This window comes from Neovison vison, chromosome 6 (genome assembly GCF_020171115.1).
Source record: "Neovison vison isolate M4711 chromosome 6, ASM_NN_V1, whole genome shotgun sequence".
In the NCBI taxonomy this organism is placed as follows: Eukaryota; Metazoa; Chordata; class Mammalia; order Carnivora; family Mustelidae; genus Neogale; species Neogale vison.
The window spans coordinates 64,646,405-64,651,253 of NC_058096.1; the positions used below are offsets into that span (position 1 = coordinate 64,646,405).

Sequence of the window (4,849 nt, forward strand, 5' to 3'; positions counted from 1 at the left end):
CAGCAGGTAGAGAGAGGATTGTGGGGGCTGGTGGGGGAAATTGAGCAAGCATATGGAGACAGAAGGGAAAGAATAAGGCTCTAAAGGGCAGAAAATGTGGAAGCAGGACTCAAGTTGCAGAGAACTCCATAATGACGCACTGGGTCTGTAAAGAGGCAGACAAATTCAGGAAATAACCTCAGATAAAGGTGGGATGCTGAGGGTTCCTGGGAGAGCAGTTTCCCTCAGATGGTCAGAGAGGAAAGAGCCTGCCAGTGCAGCAAAGATCAAGTCAGGAAGTAAAGAAATGGGAATGGGTAGAACAGCATCTCTTTTAGATTTTCAGGAAAGTCACTCAAGCATCCAGTATCACCTGAATTTTCTTCTACTCAAGATATCTTCAGAGATAAAGCAAAAGCAGCAAAATGTTACCAAAAGGGGGATCTAGGTAAAGGATGTGTTTTGGTGTCCCTTTGGTCTCACCATTCTTACTCTTGCGCTGAGGTCCCTGATGGACATAGAGTCACTATTCAGTTTTGCTCAACACTGTGATCTTATCTACAGTAAATGTCAGGGTCTCAATTCAAAACACAAGCAAAAGGTGATGAAACAGAAATTTCTCACTTAAAGAAAGCTACTCCGTTTTAATTAAGTTCAGTCAGTTTACTAGCAATAAATCAGCCAGTGACTGTGTGAACTCTGATTCTTCTTCACCAGCTTCTTGTCTGTTTTTATTTTCAGCTTTGGAGTATGACACCTATTACCATCTTAAATTGAAGTCTATTAATATTTCAGTGCATGGTATCTAACGTTGAGTGTGTCCGTATTTTCTTAAGGCTATCTTTTTGTTCTACACACTCCTATTTTGAAATGTGTTAGTGGTTTTCAATATCTATACCGTTACTCATACCTAACTGAGGTCCCATTTAAATGTGGGCTCATTTTTCTAGATAAGACTGTCTCATGTAGTATGATTAGGAGGTCCACAAGTCTTTAACCAAACCCATTTCATAGACAGTTAGACTTTGAGGTTTCCTCACAATGTGGTAAAATGCTCTGTGTACACAGTCAGGGCTTGCCAGAGCTGTCTGGCAAAGAACAGAACAGAAGTGGCAGGAAAAGGCCACGCGACTCAGTCACGTTCTGTTTATAGTAGGAATGCCAGGTCCCTTTGGAGTTGACTGCTTCGGCAGAACACAACTGGAGGCCTTCTGTTGGGGAACTTCCCAGAGGTTCCCAATTCAATACCTGTGCCTTGTGTGGCCCTTCTATCATGGGGGAGTGAGGCAACATGGGCACCACTCCCTTGTAACCACATCAGACTCTGACTCCTCTTTGATTGCAAACTTCTAGGCAACCAGAAGTCTCTGAAAAAGTGTAAGTTCCACCTCAGAACCAACATCTTTCATTACACTGCAGGGTGAACAAGCCCTTTCAGCTGCTTCCTTGTTGTCTGCCTTAGATTTTAACCTTCCTTTCATCGTGTGTGTTTCTCTCACTCTAAAGTAGAAGCAAGTCGATGGAGAACACTGGGTCTTTATGGCTCTTAAAGAGGGTCTGCAGAGAGATCCTGGGATGCTAGCCTCTGACAGCTGTATTTGAGACCATGTAACCAGAGGCAAGTAGGAAGGGTTGCTATTGTTAGCATTTCAAAACAACATCCACTATCACCTTCTTTTTTGACCTGTTTAACCTTTTCTTTCAAGAAATTATTCTTTGATTCTCAAGCTCCCTTGCCCTTGTCTGAGAACAAAGAGTGTCCTCCCCCCATTTTTAGTGTACAAATTGCTTTAGTCATTTTCAGGTTATGAAGTATGAGGGGGTATTTTCCTATAGAGAAAATACTTATGATTTCTTTTATGGATAATTCAAATATAGTTGAACTTTAGAACTTTAAGATGAAGAATGAAATTGTTATGAGTTTGGGGAAAAAAATCCTGAGCAATCAAAAACCAGTCTTCATGTATGCACAATAAAATTGAGTTTTAAATTGTGTAATCATACCTCTGCATAACATGGCAGGGATATTATTGTTTGTTTTGATGTTGTGCTCTATTTTAAAATGTACATAGCTATGCAAATAAAGTTAGGTAACTCAATCAAGACACAACTTTCCTTTTTTTCCTTAATTTACCATCTTAGCTTCTTAAATCTAAAACCCAGAGAAATTAAATGCAAAAAAGTCAAAAGGAAATAATTGAAGTGTTGATGTTTCCTCTTAAAAAAATTAAAGATATTTAAGATTTTCATCAGGACATGGTTAATTAACATTACAAGTAGGGCGATACCATCAGTAAAAGAAAACATTTCTAAATTGTGTGTCTCTGTCTAATTCTCCATCATCTTCCAACACTCCCCCCATACCCATACCTCTGTTCATTGTATAATTACTCTTCTGGCCTGGAATGCCCCTTATCCCTCATGTCCATCTGGCTAACTCATGCTTGTCCTAGAAAACTCAGCTCTGCTCTCATCTTTTCTCCATTACCCTTAGCGGCTCAGAAAAGCCAGTACTTTTACTTGCAGAGTTTGCAAATCAAAATGTAACAAATAGGGGCACCTGGGTGGCTCAGTTGGTTAAGCTTCCTCTAAGTCTTGATTTTGGCTTAGGTCATGATCTCAGAGTTGTGGGATCAAGCCCCTCATTATGCTCTGTACTCAATATGGAGTCCTCTTATCCTTCTGCCTTTGCTCCTTCCCCCTACCTTCTCAAACTTTCTCTCTCTCAAGTAAATAAATAAATAAAATTTAAAATTCAAAAAACAGGGAGGGGAGCCTCAGTGGCTCTGTTGTTAAGCCTTTGCCTTCAGCTCAGGTCATGATCCCAGGGTTCTGGGATCTAGCCCCAAATCGGGCTCCCTGCTCTGCAGGAAGCCTGTTTCTCCCTCTCCCTCTTCCTCTGCTTGTGTTCTCTCTCTCACTGTGTCTCTCTCCGTCAAATAAATAAAATCTTAAAAAAAAATAAAAATGCAACACACAATTATATATCAGGATTGGTAGGAGTATCAAGGGTTATTTCACAACTGCCACTACGTGTTTCTTTTTCTCTGACACGATTGACACAAATCCTGCTATGTTTGAGACCATTCACTTCCTTTCACTGATGTGCTTCTTTCATGATGCACTGTTCCTGAATCTGGCTGAAGACAGATTTTGGTAGATGTCAGTGATAAGCAATGTGTTTTATATGAGAATGATATTGAAATGTCTTCTTCAACTTTTGGTTATAATCTTTGGCTGCTTTTTCTCACGATGGAAGCATACCCAATTTTTCAGAAGCATTGGCTTTACATAAACAAAAGTTCATTTCATCAGACCCACATATAATGTATTTGCTGTCAGAAGTCCATTTTACTTAGATAACATGTTGCATTCTCTTTGTGTGATAGACTTCCCTGCTTCTACTTTTGTCCACAGGAAAGAGCCAAATAGATTTATCAAAACTAGCACACATAACTCTTTCCCAGTGGGAAAATAATCCATATCAAGCCCCACAGCTGCGTGATCCATATGTACCATTAGGGGAATGTCCAGTATATGCATATCAAAATTATACCATTCAAATCATTTGCAGCAGTAAAAATGAAAGCTTCCATAGAGCTCCAGTAAATTGTATTTGTTCTCATATCGAAGATGACCTTTTTCAGAGGACTGGCATGACTCATATCATATAGTTCTATATTCCTGTTAGAAGCACAACTTTCTAAGATAAACATCTCAATTGGTTTAACTTTAATACTAGTTATACTGTCGAATCCCCAGGTCATTGGACATATAGAACTTGTTCTTTGTTTATCCCAAATGTTTACTTGCTGTCCACATGAAGCAAAAACAGTTTCTCTCCAGTGATGATCAATTCCCACAAACACTGTCTTTCCTAATGTGGTATGCAGTGATTTCTCCTCTTCCCCCATTGCCTGGTCCATACATTTCCCACTGCCCCACAGTTTCGTCATCACCAATAGTAGAAAAAGAAGTCCCACAAAAGTAAGTACATATTCTTTGTACAAAACCCTCATGTGCTTGCATTATACAGATACATTTTCTTTTTCTTTTTTTTTTTTAAAGATTTTATTTATTTATTTGACACACAGAGAGAGATCACAAGTAGGCAGAGAGGCAGGCAGGGGTGATGGGGGAGCAGGCTCCCCACTGAGCACAGAGCCCGATGTGGGCCTTGATCCCAGGACCCTGAGATCATGACCTGAGCTGAAGGCAGAGGCTTAACCCACTGAGCCACCCAGGCGCACTACGGATACATTTCATTTAGTCAAGTTCCAAATTCTAACCTCTCCATCACATGCCCCAGGAAGGGCAGCAGCCAGGGTCTTTGGATGCTCTGCCAAGCAACAGACTCCATCTCCGTGACCACCCAGGAAAGCAAACAATGGTTTCGTAAATACACATTCCAGTTTGGTGCCTTTAAAGCTCTTAGGTATTCTTGTGGGACCTCAAAAAAACATAAGTAGGATCACAGTTTCTTGGAATTCTTTGTAAGTCCAGCTTGATTTCTCCAACATAGTTGTCCAGGGTCTGGATCAGCATCTTTGCCTTCATTTTGGCTGCTAGTTGTCCCCGACCCCACAAGCCTTTCCTTCACACTTGGGTTCCTGCTGCCTTCTTAAACAAAACCCCCTTAAAACATCTAAGTTATACTACTAACTCTACCAGTAGTGGTGTGACTCATATTCTCTTAGCATCATTTCTTTATCCATAATGAGAGGAAAAGCAAATAAGGTTGCGCTTCCTACCATCCAGGATTATAGTATCAAATGAGATTATGTATATGAATATGCTTTGTGAATGCTTTAGCACCATGCAAATATAAAATATTAGTATTATGTGCATTATTATAGGAATCTGTTCTACT

General features: G+C 40.2%; 1 pseudogene; it reads right to left on the reverse strand.

Moving 5' to 3' along the window:
* Positions 1-2,991: 2,991 nt before the first annotated feature.
* Positions 2,992-4,536, reverse strand: LOC122910428 (annotated as a pseudogene).
* Between the last annotated feature and the right edge of the window lie 313 nt (positions 4,537-4,849).